Genomic DNA, 24,222 nt, shown 5'->3' on the forward strand with positions numbered 1-24,222 from the left:
CACGTTACCCCCCCTCCCCTCCCCTCCCCTCGAGCGCAATGGGCCGCGCACAGGTTAGACGCGAGGATATGGAAAGTCATTATTTGCAGGCCTAGAGGGATGCGGTTGTTACGCGGGCCAGATGGCATATCAACAACGGGCTGGAGAGGGACGGCCCATTAGAATCCTCTGTAGTATAGCGGCCCGCTATCAAAGACGTACAAAGGCCCGGTTGCGGCCACCTTGTTATCTAATTTGTGCATGTTTATTTATGTGCCATGTGCGCCGGTTGCCTGTGGGAGCGCAGGATGTCTGACATGCTCCAGTATGAACGGGGCAGCCTGCAGAGGATATCATGTGGCGTTTACAGGTCCCGCATCAGACTAGTTTACATTTCGGCCCCAGACTGAAGTGGACTCGAGCAATTATCCAAAATCCTCCACGAATTTCCAGAAAAGAGCATTTTTAGCCCTCTGTTTTCAGCCTCCCTGCTAAAGCTGCTGCTTTGTTGGCGGCTCCACAACAAACACCTGGCTGGAAGAGGCTGATTTTTTTTCCCCCCCTCAACTATGTCTTGAAACACACACACACACACACACACACACACACACACACACACACACACACTATGCGGCTGAAGCAAAAAGAAATAAAGGCTGGCTCAATTCTTCAGAGTTCACTGGCAGACTGGGGTTGCACACATCACTGCCAGAAAGGGCATTTTGCCCACCATGTGACCTTTAAGCTTTCGACTCGCTTCAAATTCTCCCGGTTCTTGTTTTGAACATAAAATGATAAATACGCGCCGGGTGTTTTTCGATACACTTGGCTGAAACCCTCAATGCGCAACGGGGATACATGATGACAACACGCCCGATATATAACAGTCAATAACAAGAGGAGCGAACCGCGGCTTTTCAGCTGGGAGCCGGCTAATATTCCAACAAGACAGGAGGCACTCGACTGCCAGTGCATCAGACAATAAGACATCATGAATACCATTTACAGCCCAAATGCACCAGAGCAGACACAAAAATGGAGTCGAGACAGTTGAAATCTATCAAAGACCAGGGGAGACAGCGCAGAGAGGAACATCAGCCCTCAGTTATTGCTCTGTTATTGCTGGCTTTGGAGGCAAAAAGCAATTATCAGCGAGAGCATCAGTAAAAGCACGGCGCTGTTGACATAAAAATGTCCACTTCGGAATCGCTCCGCAGCTCATTCCGGGTGCCAGGAACAGTAAATTGTAATGAGAAGAGCCCGATGGAGGCCTTAGCTCTGGGGGCCATTAACTGACAGGCAAATAGGGCGTTGCTGCTGACACGCCAGATTTGTGGTGGGTTTAGTTTTGTAACGTAATCTCTGCTGTCACTTGATTGACAACGTGATCAAGATGTTTTTTGGTTTTTTTTTTTAAATCAGTACAATTCTGGGGGATATTTTGAGCTCATGGCCTGCGACCTTTCTGTGTGGAGTTTTCATGTTCTCCGTGTGTCTGCGTGAGTTCTCTCCGGGTTCTCTGGCTTCCTCCCACAGTGAAAAAACATGCATGTGATGTGAATTAGGAACTCTAAATTGTCCGTAGCTGTGTATGTGAGTGTGAATGGCTGTTTGTCTATATGTGGCCCTGCGATGAACTGGCGACTTGTCCAGGGTGTCACCCTGCCTTCACGTGGTGACAGCTGGGAGAGGCTCGAGCTGACGCCCGTGACCCTGAGCTCTGGAAGAAGCGGGCATTGAAAATGAATGGATAGATTGAGCTTGTATTGGTTATTGGAGCAAAGAATAGCCCGCAAACTCTGTCAAACTCAGCAAAACTGGACATGAATGCTATGTTTGGTTAATAACGAAACATTTTAGTTGATTTGAATAACACGTATTACTGACAAGAGTCTTGAATATTAAATGATCTTTAACCTTGAACTATTTTTTACTGTCACATTCTTTCCATGTTTTGCGCACAACTCACTCATACAATTCTATCAGGCTGTAATTTGAAGAACATAATGAAAAGATCTTAGCGTAGATCTTGATAAGGTCCTTGTTGTGGCTGGCAAATAAAGTCAAAGTGTGTGCACAAGGTTACCAACAATCTCTGTGGCCCCTGGTTCTCCATCAGCGGAGAAAGAGATGATGAGGCGATGATTGTTACGTTTGAGGTTCCAGCACTGCCACGAGGCAGGCAGGAAGGGCACGGCGCACCATTTACATGGTTTGCAGAGACACCTATTGGCTAAATGTGGAAACTACACCGAGAGCTTCAACAGCAAGAGAACAGACTGTTTTTTAATGTAACAATCAAAGTGGATTGCTTTTAATTTAATACCAATGCTGAACAACAAAGGGCATCCATCAAAAATTATTGATCATAATTAAAAGTACAACGCATGACTTTATTTCCCAAAAAGCAGCAGAACGGAGGACGACTGCCTCTGACTTTTTACACACTGTGCAGTCGCATAGAGAGCGCTCAGCCTGTGAGGAATTTATTATTAAGAAAAAAGATACTGTGCTTCCTAAGGACATACTAATGAATCATGTATAAAAGATAATCACTATTGGTTTATAAACGCTTTTGCGTCTCACAAGCCACAAGCACACAGCTTAGTCCCAGGATATGCAACAACTAGTAATATTGTAATTAAAAGGAGAAACACAGAGTAATCAGACTTCAGACAAGAGAGATCACTGCAACATCCCTCCAATAAATGAAACGAACAAGCTCATAATGTCCAAGAACACGGCGAGGACGCAATGTATCTGGTTCAAATTAGTTTATTTGCTCAGACATGCTGCATCTGTTCCAACTGACAAACAGTGACACATGTGGACAAAAACATCCTTTTTTTTTCTCCTAGTGTGAGTGGTGTGATGGAAAAAGTGAGACACACATTTCGTGTTTTGCTTACGTGGCTTTAGCTGTTTTTAATTTGAACTTTGTTACAACGCAACTTCACGGGAGAAATCATTAATACAGAAGACGACGTTAGATATCCTTTTAACACTGCACTCATTTCCCCCCTGCTTCTTTCCATGGTGCTCAACAGGTGCCGTTTGCAGCCGCTCATCCTCCTTAACGGCAAAGAAAAAGACTCTCCGCTTGATTCAGATTCACCTTTCATGGACCAGCTACCTTTGAAAGAGGGAGTGTATACAATAAATGGAATAATTCATGATTTTGTCATTAAAAATGAAAAGTTTCTTTTCCTCATACTTGGGATGTGTTTTGAAATTATACATAATGGACCGTGGATGTTCAGAAGTTTCCCAAACCTCCTCTAGCTACAGTGGGAGACGTACGCCAGTCCCCCCTTCTTGCGTTTCACAGGAGAGGGGTGCCAGGGCTTTAATTATGTGCAGAGCTCAGATCATTAGCATTGGAGGAGGGTGTGTGTGTGCGTGAGTGTGTGTGTGCGCGGATAGTCCTCGTCTCCAGTCAAGGCTCCGTGCGAGGAGTCGACCACCCCCTCCTTTTTCCCCTCTCATGTAACAAACGAAGCCCGGCCTTGTTACAGAGACACAGGTTAACAAGCTCAGCCACACTGAGCTCATCCCGATGAGCTGTAAATACATCTAGGGATGGAGTGCACGACAAGGAGGCAAAAAAAGAGGCAAACTCAAGCCATAGTGAGTATCTGGATTCATCTAAGATATATATATATGTATATATATATATATACATATATATATTAAAAAAAAATCTTCAGGATTTCTCCTTTGCAACGTGCAGAGAAGAGTGAGTTCAAAGTTCCGGCGAAGGCGCCTGAAACGTAAAGCTGAAACTCAAATTGTGCGGCGTCTTGAGGGAAAGATGCTCCCCAAAACACGTCTTGTTGTGACCCCATATGATCAATGTGCTGTGACTCCCAGGGAGGAGAGGCGGCTCTGCGCGGATGCGCAGCTGGAAACAATCCAAGTGCTGCCATGACACAGATACGCGTGCCGCCCGCGCGCATTTATCCCAACCCAGTTCTAAACTTTCTCAATTATTCATTAATATGAAATTGTGTTTGTCTCAAGTGGAACAGTGTGATTTCCTCCTGCGACACACAGTCGCTGTTTGGTCCCCTCTCCCAGGGCCGCCAATTTCTCCGTTGACACGCATTGTTCGGGAATCCATTTCCCTCCTGATAGTTGGGAGAGCCCTGATTTGTCCTAATCCTGAGACCATTTGTAATATAGAGGGACTGGGATGAATAATAAATTGTGTATGACGGAGTCAAAGAAACAAAAAAAAGAAAAGAAAGTGAAGCTCCGGAAAAATCTTTCTTTATGGTGGCACTGTCAAATCATCATATGTATACTGACGGCTAGAATGAATAATAATAATGTGGGAGAAGTATGTAGAAGAGAATGTGTGGTGCAGGGCTGCTGCTGTGATGGCCTTGTGATGCAGCTGCTCTGAAAGTGAAAACTCTAAATTTTGCATGTTGTGGAAACTCGTGGCAGCTGCAGACACGTCTCAATCATCCTGTGTTGACATTATGTTTAATCTAAATGCAAAAAGAGCATCTGTAACCGAGTGTAGAATGTGTCAGACTAGAAAAGTAGAAAGAGAAGTTAAATGTTCCTTTAATGTTTTTGTTGCATAGAGTAAAGATTTGCTGCTGCCTGAAACAGAGAACTGCACATGAACCCACTTTACCTGGGGTCAAGACGATGATTGGTACTTAATAACGCAGTTATTCTTTCATATATAATTCTAGAGTTTCAAATAATTCTGTACTTGAAGAAAAGCAACATATTGTGGGCAAAAAAAAAATCCCTTCTTGCAAAGTTTCATTAGATATAACGGAGTGGGTCTCTATTAAGTGGAATTTAATTTTAATAGTGTGTTTCAAATATTTTTATCAAAAAAAAATAAGCATCGTACAAGTGCAACCCGGTATGGCAAAACTGAAGAAGGTAAATGTTGCCTTCAGTTTATTTGGAAAATTTAACCGAGCTGCTTAAAATACAGTCAACTATGAACCTAACAGGGTATGGCAGGTGAACTAAAGTTGTAAATATCTAAATCAAATAAAAGAACGCAGGAGATGCACTGAGCCTGCGTGTGTTGAAACTGATAACCTAAAGAAATATAAATTGACCTCTTACAGAATCTCCCAGTGGCGTTTTCCTCTTTATTTCCCTCCATGAATGCCGCACGGCGAGCATGAATTCATACATAATTTGGAAACAGTGTCGTGTGATCTCCTTGTAAGCACTGCTCATTCAAATCGCGCAAAAGGCTACTGAAGAACTTTAATAAAAGATCAGCGATGCCACAGACGAAAGAAAACAACGCTCATCCATTTTAATGCTGCGGGTAGGAAAGAAAGAAAGAAAAAAAAAAACATTTAAAAATTCCATTTCGGCTCCCGTTGAAACCGAGATTTATTTTGCGGGAGCTAAATTAGTTTGAATAGTATAATTTTGTAAATATATGTTAATTAAGCCCTCCATTTCATCTGGAGCCACAGCCAAATGAAATTCAAACTTACCTGTAAGGCAAGACCCGGGACCGGTGCGAGAATGGCGGCAAATAGAAAACACTCCTGCACAGTTTACTTTTTTTGCACACTCAGTTGTTTTTGGCTCGGCGGCGGCGGCCTTAATTGCATTGTAGTTAATGCGTCTAATAACTGCTGCGGGACATTTGGGTTTGTGAACCTACGCAGGCTGTTTCTGCTGTGTGTAAAACCTGCGAGAGGAAAACCACAGGAAAAGGATGCCCAGCGCTGCTCCTTAAATTAAAGGGAGATTAATAAAGTAGTTGCTAGACTTGCAGTTTGCTCTCCCCAAGGGCTGTATTAATAATCTCGGAGATGCGGGGTTCATCTGTGGAGATCGGCCCTTGTAAGAGAGCGGCGGAACTTGAAAGGCTCGTCTTAAAAGATCACTGATGGGCCGCTGTTACTTGTCCTCCATAATTTACTGTTGGTTTCAAGCGGGCGAGATGTAAAAAGAGAGCGCGGCTTTAAATGATAAATGCTATATTGTCTGGATGGTGGGCAGAACCGTTCAGCGGCTTTTGCGTGCGCACACACACACACACAGCTGGTGGACAATTCTGATGGAATTTCCACATTTCTCCCATGGAATTTCCACATTTCTCCCATGGAATTTCCACATTTCTCACATCGAATTTCCACATTTCTCACATTTGGTGAACGGCAACGAGCTTTGCAAACAGATCAGTTCACCTCTCGCTGGATGTGAGCAATGACAGATGAGCTCATCAGCATCAGTATTAATTAACGATGATCATCTTTCAGAGTCAATTTTAGTTTTAAGCAAAAGAAACAAAAATGTACACTGATCAAATTTTCATGAAATTTCCCAGTGATTGTTTTTTTTTTTATTATTATTATTATTATTATCATTATTTTAAACAACATATGTACTAAATTTCTCCAAAACAAGCCTCATCAGTCGGCTGATAAAATGAAACCAGAGGGTTGCATTACACTCATGACCACCTGTTGGGGCCACGCACTAAATATTTCACAGCTTTTCTCTCTTTCTACCCCTTCTCCTATATGGACCTTTGATGTTTTTGTTCCACATTCCATCCTCCGTTTTTTTTTTTTTTTTTTTTTACATCCTCCGTGGAATGGCTGCGGAATAATCCCCCTCTTTTCGCCTTTCATGCCTGAAACTTTGCATTGCATTTTAACATTTGTCTGGAGAGCGCCCTTTTCCTTCGGTGGGGAAGATCATCTTTAATAAAAGCCGAGGCCCTTAGAAGAGCAGTAAATCTGTACTAACCACGCAGCGCTGCGGTCTCTGGGAGACTGATTAGCATCGGGGAGCCGGCGCGTGGCCTCTTAATAATGAGGGGAAGAGCTGGTTGAATGCCACGCGGTGGCTCGGCCTTGATGCCGTTTCCCTGGTCAGTCAGGAGGCACCGCAGTCGAGATTCTTTTTCTTTTCTTTTCCTGTCCAACATGGCAGGCGGCCACTTGGAAACATTATCACTTGAAAGGTTGTTTTAATTTCTGACAATCTCGTCACCAGAGAGGAGACGCGATTGTGTCTCCTCTCCGAGTCTGTGTGTCTTAATGCCACTCAACAGTCAAAGAAGAAAGCAGCCGTCTGCTTTAGCCTGACAGTTGTTCTAAATAATCACTTGGATGTGCGTCTTATTTTGAGTAGATTATATTACATTAGATCAGATTCAACCTTATTGTCATTGCATGTCACAAGTACAGAGCAATGAAATGTAATTGGCAGCCAACCAGAGTGCTTCGCAGGGAATTAAATATGAATGTACATTATTATACATTATATAAAAATATAAAAAAGGAATAATATATATTGCTATTGGTATGTACATAATGTAACAGGTCAAAAATGTGCAGATGGGATTTATCTGAATTTGGTAATATACAATGATTTTGACGCTTGCAGTATGTACATGCGTGCAGGGAGGTTACTGACAGTGATGCAAGGAAGTAGTGGGGAATAAGTCGGGTAAAATTACAGAATGTACAGTAGTGCAAAGAACAGTAGTGCAATTTAGGGCACATTTAACGTCTTATGTTGTGAAAGTTTGGGCAACAGTAACAGTGAATACTGAAGCAGTGAGACTATTGACTGGTCCTTTGGCTAAACAACTAAACCAAGTTCAGGGCTCTTTTAAACAAATTAAATATTTACATCTCAGATGAAGAAAACAACAAATAGCAACAACAAATTGCTATTTGTTGTTTGGTATTGATATAATTCATGATTCACAACATAAGGTTTGGGGTAATTTTGGTTTTGTTCATTTATTATTTCTCTGATAAAAGGCTTTTATTTTCACACATTTGGAACAATGTGGAAAAAAGGAGTAATACCTGATCTGCTGTAAGAGAATAAGTGATTCCTGCAGTCAGTCTGCCGCTGACGGCAAACATATTCAGGACAGCTTGGTCCCGCTTAGTGTCAAGGCCCCCTGAAATTGACGTTGACAGGCAATGTTGTATAATGGAACAAGAACAGGCGAGTTTTACGGTTGTCTCGCAATAAGTGTCACGGCAGAAATGTTGGCCAGCGTGGTCGGTGGGTGCAGAACCAGCACAGTTTCTAAAGGTAGGAGTGCCTTACGAGACTCACACTTCCTACTAACATACTGACACTTGGCAGGTCCACCACCATCAACTAAGGCAGTATGTACTTATCTATATATATACACTTTATATTACTATTGCCAAGCATCATGAAAACAGATAGAAATGCTAAAAACACAGTGTGAAACTTAACTAAACTGGTGATTGTGATGCAATTTTTCCTTATTGAAACCCCCAGAATTCCTCTGCCCTGGTGTCAGCTCCCACTCAATGTGGTATATCCATATATTTTTTTCCCTTTTTTTGCCTTATTCCCTGGACAGAAAGGAAAAGATCTAAACCTTTTCTTTTTTGACTTGGATTTACATCTCCGGCTCATTTCTGCAGCTTTCTCACCAAGAGAATTATAATGAAGGGCAGAGTCAGATATCTACAGGGATACAAGAAGACCTGGAGACAGGAGAGAATGCAGCCACTGATGGCAAGGCATTTCCATAAAAGTACAATCAGGTTGGAATTTTAAAAGTGAATGTTTAAGTAGTCTAAGAGATGGGCTTTGATTCGCACTCTGATCAAGCCCGAGACATCTCATTCAGAGAATAATGATTTTTTTACCCCCTTAATTTTTTTCTCTGTTTCTGCCTCTGCTGTGAGCTTACAGGTAGAGCAAAGCCCAGTGGTATTGTTTTCCCTCCAGTGCTTGAGCGCAGGAGCCTTTCTTCTGCTGCATTAGACACGGCCAAAAAGAATGGCAAATGTAGATGCACCACAACATTAGTGGTTGGCTCTGAATCGGGGCCCTTTCCAACCGAGTGCGTCCCTCGTTCACTCCGGCGGTGGGTCCCACACATGATTAATAAAAAAGTGTTTGTGCGCTTCTTTCGGGGAGTCTGCCCGCGTGCACAGGGGTGCGTTGAAAGGCTGAATCAAATGTCTTTTGTTGATGGTGGCAGGCGTGACGGACAACAACGGTACAAAAAAAGGGGTTTTGGGTTTCCACACCAGACGACTGTGTCTGAGCTGCTCGAGTGCAGCATGAGACCATCCTGGCCTTAATCATCAGCACAGACAGACATAGAAACCATGTTGCTGATACTGTATCTCTTACACATGGTGTCATTACTGAAAATGAATAGGTCCAGTGGGTAAAGTTTTTAAGGAAGCTTGCCTGACAGCGTGTTTCATATTTAGGGCACTGTCACCGGGCTTCCTTAAAAACTGAGCCTTCCTAGAAAATGATGGCACAAGATGGCAGTTAACTGGGGGCAAGACCACAGCTCCATGTATATTCCTATGTATATGAGAAGCGTTCTCAGGGTAGGAAAACCAAATGACTTTTATTGTATTGCGAGTACACACTTTTATTCATGTACTGATATTCAGTATGTTAAGCTTTTACCAATACAAAAATCATAAATGAAGCCAAATTTTACACACTGGACCTTTAATACCTAAAAAAAAACAAACTCAGCTCAAGTATTCTGAAAATCACATAAAAAAAGATCAATTTACTGAAGCAGGCAAGTGACAAAAACAGCAGCACCTCCAGCATTAGACGTTTTGCGCTCATTCTTATGTGCGAAAGAAAGGAAACTTTCTTTGAACTAGGCAGCAGGTTCACAGTGCACGTAGTGTGGGTCTATACACTTTCAGTTTCAAATGCAATCTGTCAGACATGCATGTTTTTGCTGCAAGCTATTACTCTTTCATGGCCTCTTTTTGGAAAGAAGGTTCCTGACCAATTATTTTCAGAAAGATGCAGGGATGCAGAATGACTAGAAGCATCGGGTTTTTTTTCCAGGTGATGCCTAAGGTAAGGGGAGAATGGCCAGAGGCTACGGCAGCCCACTGGGGACAGACAGGCTTTATAAACTGCGAAACTGACAGCTCACATTTATTACTTTTGCTAAGTAAACCTTAAAATCCTTGACAGCCGTATACATGCTTTTCCCAGCGTGTATATATTTAGAGTTTTATGAATTTCCAGTCATTTGTGACATATTGACCGCGTATAATCTAGCGCATAATCACCCACCCAAGGATAATTTAAAGCAGCACAACCTAGAGTGTGAGTTTACACACTTCTTAAAAAAAAAACAGATCTTAAATTTATAGATTAAATATATTCATTTTCTTGAGCAACTTCAAGAAATCAATACAATGAGAGCATTTTTGGGAAGAAATGTCATAATCATACAAACGTGATCTTTCCTCTTGGCCGACCTTCAGAGACGTCGGCCTTAACATTTTGCCTGTGCAGTCAAAGTTTGTTTGTCAAAGTTTTGAGATGGGTGGCGCGTGAAAACTCGAAAATGAAATAAATAAGTGCCACTTTAATCGTGGACACGCGGGCTCCCTGGATGATCAGGCCCGGCAAAGCAAAAAGCCTTGCAGGGTGCCTCTAGAAATGTTCCTTCATTCACAGGGACGGCCGTCACTGCTCATCCACCCCTCCACCCCCGCCCCTCTTCGCCTATCCCCCATCCCCCCACAACAAGGTCACCGTGTTTGAATGCTGTCACCTCCACTTAGAGACGAGCAAAGTAGCAGACATCTCCCTGTGGCGTCCTCCCAACCTTTCGCAGGACGCTGATTGTGCGCGCTGCGTATTTACAGCAGAGATTGAACACAAACAGCAACATGGCAAACTACACAATGGATGATTAAACGGAGAGTTGAGATGAACGGATGCTGAGGGAGCATGGATTTATTTGATTTCATCTACGACTGCTGTGGTATAACTGAAAAATCCTGTTTCAAATTTTTTTTTTTTTTTTTTGATGCAATGTATGGATTTTCAGGAGTGGAGCAACCTCACGCCAATTGCAGCCCAAAACCGACCGCATGCTGTAACTTGGCCTTCCGTTCACTGCAAAAGTGCTGTTATTTATTTATTCTTTTTTTTTTTTTTTTTTTAGCCTAGTTCTAAAACGTGATACTTCATTACACCTGCAGGCCACATGTCTGAAAGGAGCAGCTGCAGTCGGCCTAGCGGAGACTCCACCTGTCTACTGTTCTGCAGATCCATACCTGCATCGATACGACCGCGCCGATTCTTACAAAACCAGACATTTGGGTTTCAGGATTGATCCTCATAATAAAGTATTGATACGCCCGTTGTCATTGTGTAGCTCTAATTTGAAACATTTTCAACGTATAGCAGCTTTCATTGTATTATGAAAAGGGAATACAGTACATCTAGTAATGTGGTAGTGTCGCCAAGTTTATCAGAGGTGTTTTGTAAAAATCTGCCACGCAGCATGAAAAAGGGGCTCTTATAAAAAAATAAATAAAAAATAAAATGGTTGCAAATCAATTTTGTTATTTGTGTAAAAAGAGGTTTCTCATCAAGATTAACCCTTGGTCGTATAATGTCCTACCAAAACAAGAGGATTATTAAAGGTAGAAATAAGAGGCACTAACAAACGCAGCTTGAATGTGATACACAGTGTCACAGTACGGCCTTATTTAACTCAATAACTGGCTCCAGATCAGCATGCCAGGGTCAAACCGTTGGTTCAAAGTGATCATCATAAAAAGATCAATGTTTCTAAGGTCGTTCTTATATCTAGGACTGCCGCTGTCATTAGCAATGCATTAATTATTCAGAACACCCCAAGGTTTACACAGAATGAAATCTCAGGCACAAAAGCAGGACAATGTGATTCCGTCTTGTTCTTGCCAGTTGCTCTCATTTGGACAACCGACATCTCTTGGTTGGGAGGATAAACTAGTTCCTCACTTTCTTTCCAACTGTCCTGTCCTGTCCTGTTTTGGTTCTTACAGAGAGAGGCACTCAGAAATCATCCAAATAGAGCTGAGCAGGTTTAGCTATTTAAATTGACCTCTGGCTCTCAGGGGACGCTCTCTAATCAATATTGGTACTGAGTGTGCCTTTAGAAATGCCCTCCGGCTCTAATGGGCGTTATGATTAGTGCAGCGCGGGGATAAAGGACAGACATTAAAACAGGCACTACACTACAGCACATTAGGCCTCCGCACCGGGTTCACATACCGACGTCTTCCTTCTGAAGTCAAAGCTAACGTCATAAATATTATCACCGCGCCATTTCACAGCTGCACCGGTAGACAGGTTGTCTGTTTGTAACGCTGATGGCAGGGAAGGGGCCCAAATTCTGCGGTAAAAGCCACTTTTTTGATCTCGCAGTTCTTTGCGAGGCTTTTCCACCTCGCGCAGGTTATCCCAACAGACAGCTCTAAAAGTAAAATAGCCAATCAGACGCAGAGCCGAACAGCTCTGTCTCATAACACAACATGGTGCTGCGTGAGTGTCCAACTGCATTCCCGAAGGAGATTCCTGAACGGAGACGTCACAACCGAACCCAGGGTTCCACTGGAGCTACACAAAATCGTGCCACATAACAAAGAGGTTTTATATAAACAGAGCCACAAATTCCAGAAGAGCTCATTGTTTCCATCTAGTGGATTCAAAGAAAGGCTGAACTGCCTGATACAAGGGGAAAAAAACTAGTTTACTATTAATGAAGATGGAGAACTCTTGCACAGTTTGGTGTGATGAGCCAAGTGACACCGCTGGTGCCAGGCTAGCGCAGGACAGAGAGCGTCACTGGCATGGATTGTTTACACAGATCATTTTACATCCAAGACACTTTTAATGAACAATTCTCTTAAAACGTAAATTAATTAGTCTGCAACTTTGTTCTAGTGGGAATCACAGAGGGAACATTCCGGAGGGGATGAGTTGGAACACACTTGGGAACTTCTACTAACAATCCCTGGTGCTCTGCAGCAAGGTATTGTATTTCTATCTCAAAGTAAGAATTAAAAAATATAAGAGATTAAAAGGTAATTAGCTTGTAAAAAGTAAATACAAGAAAAGCGTATTTAAATACATTAAATCTGAGAAATAACCCCCAGCTTTAGAGAGTGACACTGCACTCAAATACAATAAACTCTTAAAACAAACTTGAGAAGGGAATATGATCCCATGCACAAGAAGACTTCAAATGCGTGCAGTGGAGTAACCTGCTTCAGTCCACTTCACTAGAACTCAGGCCATGTATGACACGTTGCACGGAACAATTTGCTTCTGGTTGGCAAAACTTATCAAATTTAGACAGTAAATAGAATGAATATGAAGTAAAGAAAGTTGCTTTTCTTTCTGTGATCTGAGAGCAATGATTACGATGATAAATATTTCCAAAATTAAAGAACAATTTGATGATGGGCAAAAAGTACAAACCAAAAGAGGAAGAAAAGTGGAAGTGATTTAAGGTAGTAATTCTTGGAATGTGAGGGGAGAGTCCAGCACCTTAACAAAACTTGACGGTGTTTGAGTTTCACTGCGTATAGACAGGCCCATCAATATTAAGCCCCTGCACCACCTCAGCTCTTCCAGCGATAAAAAGCGAGCAGAGGCTGGAGCACGAGCGGACGCCACCTTTCCCAGTGATGCTAATTATCCCTGTTTGCTATGTGGGTAGCTTCCAGGCATTCTGATTGGATTTACTTGACAAAATTAATAAATGATCGCCATAAAATCGTAATGCCACCTCTCTGACCCCCTTCCTGTTCTCGGGCCATGTTAGCAGCGGTATAGTGGAGAAAACATTGTTAGAATCCTTTGTTCATGCATCTCATGCTTGCTCACTCTCAAACCACTCTTGATACCTGTCAGGAAGGAGAAAAAAACACTCCGTCTTCCTCACTCAAACTTTAGCCCCTGCTTAATATCAATTTTGATGAAACTTGATAGACGTAGGACAACATTGTGTGGACATGTGTAACATGTTCTTCAAGTTTGTACCAGAAAAGAATCTGCAGCTGTTCTTGGAGTTCTAATATACCAGGTGGTTGACAGTACCTTAAACATCTACACATCTACACTACACCTAACAAATAGATGGAGAAAGCTATACAATCAACTGCATCTTGTTGTTTTGTAATTATTAGAACCATGTAAATAAGTTTATAACTGTGTACAATTCTAATAATACACAGTTTTAACTCCTCTTTTGCTAAGAACCACAATGCCCCCTAATGGACCTATTACTTTAGGTCCATTCAATAAACAGAAAGGTCAGACGATGCTTTATTGACTAAATATGGCTTCTGTTGTTTTGTGCCATTGAGATGTAACGTTGCGTGAGACTTTGAAAGAATCAGTTTGCTTTTTGTAAATAATATATAAAGGTATAATAAGATAACTTTCAAAGTAAAAGCAGCAACTGTTCCCCTGGGTGTTTTGCTTCTATCATCTTACAAGATGAAACCTTGTTGTTTGGGGGTAACTGACGGACCATTAACATAGTGCTGAGATATGCTAATGGCAGGACTGCCAGGCTGTTGTTCAGGGTTCTGATGCCTCTTCAACAAACCCTAATTGCCTTCTCTCTTTTCTCTCTGCCACAAACTACACTGATCTAATTGTGTACACACAAAAGAGCCAAGTACATTTTTGTCTGCCACCAGATGCGTAATATTAATCTTGTGATCAATTATGTTTACCCACATTTCTCTCAAAGTCAAAAAAACAGAGTGCTATACTGTTCGTTAGCCGTAAGCTTGCAAGCAATGGTAGGCTAACGTGTGTGTGTGTGAGTGTGTGTGTGTGTGTGTGTGTGTGTGTGTGTGTGTGTGTTTGAAGTCAGTTCAGCCATGCTTCTGGAGTGAACACTCATCAGAGACCCATCCTGCTCTCTTTCCTTTTTCCTCTCTCATGCAGCGAAGTACTGCTCCCCTCCAGCCGGAATCAACGTTACGGTACATAAATACCCAACATGAGGCTGTTCACTCGTCTCAGGCTAGTCGCTTCAGACAGCTTTTAATTATTTTTTAAAAAGGAAAGATGAATAGATAATCCTACTTTTTGAATACAAGAAATGTAAAGTTTACTCTAAGCTCCTGTACACAACTCAGAGTAGAAGCCGATCTGATGTGAGTGCAGGAGAATAAAGTTCTCCAGGCTGTGCCCCTGGCTCTCTTCCAAAGCTGGCCAGCTCGGAGCAGTGTGTGGTCCTCTACACCCAGAACCGTGAAAAGGCCCTGTGACACATGCAAATTTTCCACTTTAGCTGAATATTATTAAGTTATGCAGCTGCCGTTTGCTTCTCGCTTAAGGCATCTTTTGCATGAACCAGGCCAAACGCATTGCAAAGCATTGTAATTTACTTGTATCTATCAGCTGATTTTGTTTGTGGTCTAGTTGCATGGAAATTGTTCTTTCTTCAACTTTTTTGTTTTTCTAACCTGTGAAAAAATCTGTGTTATAGCTGATGGATGAAAAAGTGTTGAGGATTTGCGTCCTGCTTTTATACAATTAGATGAGAATTCTAATCAATTTATCATTTGGACATATAGGCTCACTAGGCTGTAGGCAGCAGTTATTTGAGTTACTGTTGCCCTTCTATGGTCTCCAACCAGTCAGCCCATTCTGACCTCTGACCCCTGACATCAACAACCCATATTCCTCTATACAAACTCCACTCAGGCACTCACTAAAAAAGTAATATAAGTAAATGCTAACTGAAAGCTACAGGAGGACATGGTTGAGACGAGCACAAAGAAAGACAGTAATGTATTTCACGATCGACAATATTGTACATTTCTCTCTTCTTGTTTATGGTGCAGTTGAGTCGAGAAAACATCTACCGTGATAGTGGCCTACAACACGTGTGTGTGTGTGTGTGTGTGATGAAATATTTTACAGACTCCTCACTGTACCACGGTGTGATCTATTGCGACTACAGTTGCAACAGGTTGACTTACATTTTGTTTGAAAGTTTCTGCTGGAACACTGCTGCGGCAGAGCTGAACAACAATGATGACAGAAGAGGTGGCAGATGTCAGGGGCCATCCATGCTTCTGAGACGTTCTGTACATTGATTCAAACAAAAGAATGCTTCAGTAAGCTCAACAGCAGCAGCAGCAGCATATCAATCTGAGGTGCATGCAGAGCACTGACAGAATAACACAGAGCACAGCACTGTGTTTCTAATCAGATATCAAATGATAAATAATGATAAATCAGTTAGGGGCAGTACTCTTCAATTTGGACAGCTTGACTAGTTAATTCAGATAATTCACACATCTGTGTGACAACAGTATGTGTTACATAAACATAAAAAAAAAAACACAATTTGTCTCGCCAGACTAATCGTTTTGTACAAACATTGGAGCCAAATACCAAGTTTTCTTTCATGTAAAGACAATACTCAGTGGAAAACGCTGAGAATAGCGTAATCAAACGTACATCAAAAGCTGTGATTTCCACTTAAAATCGTTGGCGTCACCAGCGCTATAGGTCGTCAAGCTAATTTTTCAAACTCCACTCTAAGGACATGACAAAGAGGAAACTAACCATTTTGTAAGAGCAAGAAATGTGGCCAGTACTCAAGGTTTGTTACGAAGGTACCGTCGCACACCAGTCCTAACCTTTCTTTGTCGACTCCCCGGACCGGAACATCGAAGCTACTCGGTAGGTTCAGTTTCGTGAGAGACGGACATTTCATCTGCTGTCGTTTGCATTTCATTAAAAGTGCTAATATCACAACGCTATATTATACGCAACACTATACTCTATTCAAAAGAAGTTGTTGTTTTTTTTAAACACCGAAAAACAGAAAACATTTGACTAAGAGGCATATACTTCATTCATTACCACAATTACCAGCACTGAAAAAAATGTACATTAAACTCTTGCACACGTTCAAAATTAAAATAATCATATCAAGTTTAGTATGTGTGAATAGTTAATTTTTACCTTAATAAACAAATGTATCTATTTTTATTGGCGAGTTAAAATACTTTCCACACAGTAAAATAATTGCCATGAAAAATGCAATATTATAATTGACTCCCTACTTCTGTACAGTGCAGCAAGCTAGCATGATAGATCTTTGAGTGTGATTATTACGTTTCAGCTCTCATTAAATAGATCTTGCAATGAAAAGGTAAAGAACGTCATGGCCAGTGTTTCAAAGACAAGTCGTCAGAGTAATAATGTTTCTGTGGCACAAAACAATTGCATGTAATTAAAATGAATCAATCAATTTCGCAAATAAATAAACTTTTATCTGATCTTATCAGGATGTGATATACTGGCGGAATTGCTCAACCAAGTCTCCCGATGCCTTCACATATGGGATCAATAGAGTAGCTTTGACAGGGCCAGCAGCGACTCTCCTCGTGACTGGGACCGTGCAGCTTGCCTAGGCCATAGGACGGCCCCTTCAATCTTGCTTCTTCTTCTTCTTCTTCTTCTTCTTCTTCTTCTTCTTCTTTTCTTTTTTTCTTTCACGCCTCCTCGCCTGCCTGTCTGTCACTCTCCCTTGCTCTCCTCTGGCTCAGAGGCTCACTTTATTGTCTCTGTCAGATGTGAGCTGGTGGTTTGCCTCCACTCACTGTCACCCCTCTGTCAGGCCCTGACCGATAAAGCTAGCACCGGCGCCAATCTCCCTTCTTCAGCTCCGTTGGCTGTTCCTGGACTCCATTCCACCACTAATTAGCTCTTCAGAGATTTCTCTTCGTGGAGGCAGGGGGCTGGTGGTGGTGGTGGTGGGGTGTTTGGGAGGGTGGAGGGGGCGGCTTCGGGGGCGGGGTGGGCTAAGGAGAGAGGAGGCGAGAGGATGTATGTGGAGGAGTAATGCTTATTGGGTATCATGGCTCCGTGACAGCACGCCGGCTCTGCCACCGCACAGCCTTAGATGGATAGATAGATAGATAGATAGATAGGTAGATAGATAGATAGATAGATAGATAGATAGATATCATTGTCTCACTGGCACCCTGCCTGCGCTGGGCTGACATGGCCAGTGGTGCAGGTCTTCAGGTGATTAACATGTTGGCAGGGGTTACTACATGAAAAGACCCCTGTTTCTTTGTCTTCTGGTGTGTAAATATTGTGCTTGCGGAATATGAAAGTAGTGCAACTATAAGGTACAAAAACACGGGGAAAAAAGATCAAGAGTGGGTCTCACATCAAGGAGGACCCTGAGGATGTCTTTGTTGTCAACTTCAGAAGGGGGAAGAGAGGAGCAGAGGAGGAAACTGGCAGAAGGGGGAAAGATGCCAGCGAGAGCTCAAAGGATTCGGTCTGGGCAAGGTGATCGGTATTCCTCGGCAGTCTGCCTTCTGGCTCAGATCAGTGGGAGTAAGCTGGCAGCCAAGCCAGAGGGCATAACAGCACAAACACACCTTCAGCACTACACTGCTAGAGGGTTGGCTTCACAATCTGGAGGGGGCGGGAGTCGGAAGGGTGAGATGGAGGGAGGAGCGGGAGAAAATAAATACGCCGTAATTATCCTCAAATCATCAACCCTTGACATCCATTGTAAATATATGTGCACGGCGTTCCCAGCTCCCTCCTCGCTCGCCGCCTCAATACGACGGGGTCACCGCCGGCGCGCTCAGGTCAGCAGCAGTCAGGACTCCCTCCTCCTGCAGGCCGGCCGTGTCGTGTCTACTCGCATCATCGCCTCGGCCTTGGACGGGATCCAAAAAAAAGACTCGGCGTGCGATGCGCGGAGACCGCGGCGCTCTTCGAGGGCTCTCCCACCACCAGGTGGCAGGCCACGGGCCCGACACGGCCCCCTCGCCGACGTCCCGTTACAGCTCTCAGCAGGTCTCAGCAGGTACCCGATGGGTGGGCACGGCTGCGCAGGGCACGCTCGATGAAGTGCTCACGCTCGCACAAGTGTTGTGACAGGCGCCAGATGTCCTGGCAATGGCCGGCTGTCTACACGCGGCAGCACTTGCCTCTGCAAATGCGCACGCGCGCACACACGCTCACGCACAACCACGAGCACAGACAAGCACGTACACACACAGACGCGCAGATATAGCAGTGGGTCAGGAGGTGATTTCCTACAGCGCTGGTCCCCACAGTTCCTGCAACCAGACATGCTGTGTACTGTGCGTTGCATATTTTTGGCAGCTGCAAAAAAGAACAAAAATTACTTTTTTGCACCATATTTGGCCACTCAAAGGAGGAAAAGGGTCTATTTTACTATGCACATATTTTTGTTTGTTTGTTTTTGTGACCATCGACACAAATTCCTTCTCCTTTAGCAGGACACTAATGATTTCTGTGAAGGGTCTGTGAAGTCTTTCATTTTTTAAGAAAAATATTTGTTTTTTCCAGTGTACATGCTCATGCAGATGCAAGGTCACATTTCAGTTCAACAAAATTGATTCAATCAAAACAAGTAACAAAAAAAAAAACATGGAAGAATCAAACATTATTGGCACCCAAAAACTTAAAAAAGTTAAAGAAATCAATTTTCTTCCCACAAACAAACTAGCTATGACCAAACCAGGATTTTGTTATTTAAGATGAAGATTAGTCTCACAGCCGTAAAACAAACTTGCTGGAGCGAATTGTAAATTCAAACTGTTTCCAAATCTCCTGTTTTAATATTTATTCCCAAAAAATAATTCATGTTCTCATGAACTTAGACCTTGGGTCTCTGTTGTGATGTGTCGAGCAACTAATTCGAGAAATATGAATGCATTTTTGATGTGCCAGACCCAATAAAGCCCTAATGATGAATAATCTTCATTATTATTATATACGTTTGGCGATATAGTGTTGTAGCCGATCAATGCGATGCCATGTTGCACCTTCTGTAGCGTCTGTAGAGATTTGCAAGAACATCGTTCTTCAAGGCTGCCGAGAAAAGGAAACCGAAGCATCAGCCGACGCGGTCTCAGCTCAAATTCCCATTCTGCGTGCAGTCGGACCGATCATCATGTAGTTCTCTGCTTTGAATGGAAACGAGAAAAAGTCCTTGCTGTTTTAAGGCTTTTAGTAGAATCTTAATGCGTGTTTTTCCCTCTTCTGAACATACTTCCTGCTGCACAAGGTCAAGCACATTCACATGGCCGGGGAGACGGAATTAAATAAATAACCAAAAGAAACAATTAGCAATGCATCAATAGTCAGATCAATAGTGATGTTGATAATTATCACTTTTGGGATACGGGAGATGGTCTTTCCTTATTGATGCCCTCTAATTCACGGGTATAACCTCAGGGCCTGGAGAATAAATCAAAACACATCAAGGTAAAGCACATTCCCAACTCCTTTATGACAGATGTGCATAAATATTGCTTAAATAACTTGAAATATTAACCGCTGAACTTAGCTTGCATGAACGTATGCCACGGTCAACATCGAGTCTCTGCTGTTTTAACTCACTTTTGATTGGACTGTCATGTTCCAAACCATAGCGCTAATTATGTGCAGGGTGAAAAGAGCGCCAATATTTTTTTCTGTGTGTTTGTTTTAGTCATTTTTTAACAAAGGAAATGTGACAATTAAAAATGTTGCCGAAATGTTTTATTTGGTAAGAAAGGAATTAGCCTTTACCTGTTTTCATATACTAACTAATGAATAGTGACCTGCTCTTTGTGTTATTGATGTTTTTGTTTTCTCTTATTAGATTTGTCTTCCATCAGATTTTATTACTCACAAGCCTTCTTCTTGAACATTTGATAAATGAGTCATGTTACATCTAATTGCAATAGAATCACAGAACTGAAAAAAAAAAATGTTGTAAAATTGGGGGACTCAGTAAACGGTTACAACTGTTTTTATTAAAGATGACCTCAGTAAGTAATGATAATTCTATCCTGTTTTCAAGCTGCCCACAAACACTATTGGTTCCTCTTTATGGGAAGACGCTGTTCTCCGCGCCGCCTTGCTGTGATTGTTGTTTCTTTTCTCACTTCCCTCACACACAGCGCGCTTTCCTCTTCCCTCTTCATCCATCCTCTGCGTTACTATACGAGACATAAGCACAATGCCTGACCATCAGGCCTCCCCGGAGAGTCCTTGCTCCAGTTTACTTTCAGTTAAACCTCAATAAGTCGGCTCAGGTTCGCAGCTTTAGGCCTAATTTCAGATTTGTCCTAGCTTACCTCTGAGCTCTCGCAAGAAGCAGACTCTCTCCAGACGCACTCGGGAGAGAGAGAGTAAGCCCGTGCACCATCTGAGCCTGGGCCCCTCAGGCCCCCCCCTTGTTGTATCAATAATGCAGACATGACCACACTGATTGGAGGAGACAACTGGTGTTTAGGAGGAGCAGACCCAAAAGAGTGCTCCACACTCCGCACACGTCTCCGAACAAGTTAGGTGTGCTCTCTGATTTCCACGTGCGGCCGTGCACTCGGAGGATTGCTTTCGGCTTTGTGGAGGAGCCCCCCCACCACCACCACCACCTCACCCCCGCCACCAGCACGCACCGACACACGCGTGCACGCAAGCACGTGCACCCCAGTGACTCAGGTGAGGGCTGGCACGCCCGCACACGCACAACAGCAGGCCTTGTTGATGGATCCATTGATTTTTGAAGGCCTCGCTCCTTCTTCCTCTTTTTCTTTGATCATTAATTCACAGAAGCAAAAGAGAACTGTCCAGTGCTTTTAAATCTTAACCGCTCACTGAAGTACCATCTGTGAGAAGCCTGTGGCCGACAGTGAGTCGGCGTTTCGTGGGGGTTTTGTGGAGTCAGGTTTTCTTTTTTTTTTCCGTTCTATCCTTTTTTTCTTGAGTAAAAAGATCAAATCCCCAGGTTGGACCAGTCTGACCTACAGGCGATGGACATAGAACAAACATTACAGAGAGGAAGATTAATTACGGAGAGTAAAATTCTTCGGATGCAAAAAATAAAAGAGAATTCTTCCTGGACAGTTTCATATTTCCCAACTAAATCTACTGTGATGATGAAATTAAAGTGCAAGTGCCGTGTTGCAGCCAAAGGGTAAGATATAGTGGGTGTTAGGAAATAGCCAAACTGTCCAACTGGGAATTTAAAATATTCTCTGGCTGAAGGCTGGTTTAAACATTTCTCATCTCTAGGATGAAGCGCGGTACTGCATTTTCAGTTATATGTTTTGTAAATTTATGAAAACGGAGGCATTTGAAAAGAAAAGTGCACCAGGGTGAGTATGATGCTCTCTGTCCCTGCACAACTAAAAAGAAAAATAAATAAATTTAACTTCCAAAATATTTCACTAGAGGGAGCAAAAACAAAACTCTTCAGTCTGCACAAATTAAGCAAAAGGAGGGAATGTGACTTCTGGCTTTGTGTTCATTTATGGGTTGTAGTTTTCTCTGAAATTAAGACTGGTTTGAATAATAATATTTAAGACTTTAAAACTTCATTATGAAGCTGTGGAAAGTTTTTCCACTCACTTACACTCACAAAAAAATATATATTTTAAAGTGTTTGTGTGACACGTTGAGAGATTTTCATTTTGGACGGAGAACATTCACAAGCAGCAGAAAGAGTGATGGGGTGGCAGGGTTATTATCATTTTTAATTTTTTTCAAGCAGAGTCGCCGGGTGTTTGTGAGCATGATTTGGCGAGGGAAAGGCACTTCAATACTGCATGCTGAGGCCTGTTTGATCCGCTAACTCAGCCGTGTTTGTGTTTGTCCGATGTTGTGATGCCTCTGATTAGCGGTGGAGGATGAATGAATGATAAAAAGGCCCGTCAGAAGCGTCTTCTCTAAAGGGACACGTCCACTCGGCTCGCACAGGAGGCCCGTGATGCATTTTTCACTTTTCCCCCTGCATAATTAGACGGATTGATGAATATTAACAATTAGGCCTTTCAAATGTCTTACTTTATCTGACGCCAGCTGAGGACTGCTGCTCTTAGTGAGTTAAACCCTAAGAAACATCTGAGATTTCCCCCAGAGGGCTGCGCTCTGCCTGCTCCGTGCGCCTTGCTCAGGGCTCCCTGTGCAGCCCGACCCTCCCTGCATCCCTCAACCAGCACCCACCCTTCCACTCTTGCCTTTTTTCCCCCCCGACGCTCCCTGATATCTTTTCTCTTTTTGCCTGTTTGATATATTTCTTTTTCCACCCCGCCGCCACCGCATTCAAAGACTTATACAATATACATGCTCCATCTGGTCAAACTTGGTGAACTTAAATATACCTGTCAAGTGCAACTTTAAAGTTTCCCTCGCAACCTCGACTAAGTCTCGCCCAATCCACCAAGGCTTTAATTAAAAAGCAGCCCCAGTTCCAGGATGTGCTTCTAAATGAGGGAGTTTGTGCTGGCAGACGAGGAGCCGGGGTCTTGCAGTGGGACCCGGCTTGTGGCTTTCATCACTTCCACTCCACGGCTCTGAAGTTCCGGAGAGGCATCTGTCTGACTTGAATTGGAAAGATGGAGCGATGCACAGTGAGAGAAATTTAGACAGTGGAGGAATTGAAGAAGTGTGGAGGCGAGGCGAGGCGAGGCGAGGCGAGGAGGGGGAGGAGAAGGCAGAGGGAGAGGCTGTGGTGCTCAAACCGTCCTTTTGTTCTGAGCAGCGCAGCAGCAAAGTGAAATGTTAAAGGTAGACTTTGCCCCGGAATTAATGCAGGCCCGCTGTGAATGATTACGAGCTGGTGTGAAATTTAAATCACTGCGTTAAAAAAAGTATCTCATAACATATACAATAATAAAAGTAGAAGTTACAATAATGAGGCAGGAGGTAAATTGACTGGTTTTTTTAGGTTTTTGTTTTTTTTTTGTTTTTGAGGCCTTAAAAGTCAAGAGAGTCAAATTTAACTTTTTATTAATTTTAAATATACTGCAAAAATGGAAGATGTCACATGCTGCTATGCTCATTGTGGTGATTAGAGTGTTTTTGTTAATTAAAGAGTGTTTGTGTTCATTAAAATAAACTTGAAGGTGCAACTTGTTTCTTTGGGGCCGTCGTGTTTACAAGATACACAGCATTGCATTAAAGTATACAAATTAAATTTGCAATTCTGATATGAATTTCTGATCAAAAAACAAAAATATTTGTTGGAGCACAAAGTTCTGGAGAAAAATAATTATTGCTATCTTGTGTGGGAAATGTTGTTTTCTGACACTTCACATTGTATTTTCTGCCTTTCTGAGGGACATGGAGCTGCTTGAATTTTATTGCACACCACACTGTCCACAACATGCATGAATGAGTCTTACACAAGGGTTATTTAAGTGTATTTTTACCATAATCAGGAGTTATGTGTTCATTTTGTTAAGTTACTATAAGTTTAATAAAAGGACATGATTAACCAAATTAAACTAAATTTACTGTAGCAGAGTAAAATAATCATCTTGTCTGATATTTCATACATTTCTTTTTAGCACAGAAGAGGCTCCTCTAAAACGATATACTAGACGCCCTGAAAACCAGACAAGTCTGACATCTAGTGGCCACTCTCTGAAAACGCACAAC

The 24,222-nt window shown here is 42.6% G+C and overlaps 1 protein-coding gene and 1 long non-coding RNA gene across 2 annotated transcripts in view; one reads left to right on the forward strand and one right to left on the reverse strand.

Moving 5' to 3' along the window:
- Nucleotides 1–21,467, forward strand: part of LOC142892901 (nephronectin) — a 342,593-nt gene extending 321,126 nt beyond the window's left edge. The window contains exon 8 of the mRNA XM_076033070.1: nucleotides 21,457–21,467. The gene's annotated coding sequence lies outside the window, so the exon portion shown is untranslated. The remainder of the gene's footprint in view (nucleotides 1–21,456) is intronic.
- On the reverse strand, nucleotides 2,739–16,520 carry LOC142892917 (uncharacterized). The gene is made up of 3 exons (XR_012927618.1): nucleotides 16,431–16,520; nucleotides 15,765–15,870; nucleotides 2,739–3,112 (listed from the first exon to the last, which is right to left on the reverse strand). It is a non-coding gene; the product is annotated as an uncharacterized LOC142892917 (long non-coding RNA).
- Nucleotides 21,468–24,222: the final 2,755 nt, after the last annotated feature.

This window comes from Nelusetta ayraudi, unplaced genomic scaffold, assembly GCF_046127955.1.
Source record: "Nelusetta ayraudi isolate G7.1 ecotype Tasmania unplaced genomic scaffold, CSIRO-AGI_Nayr_v1 ptg000004l, whole genome shotgun sequence".
Taxonomy (NCBI): Eukaryota; Metazoa; Chordata; class Actinopteri; order Tetraodontiformes; family Monacanthidae; genus Nelusetta; species Nelusetta ayraudi.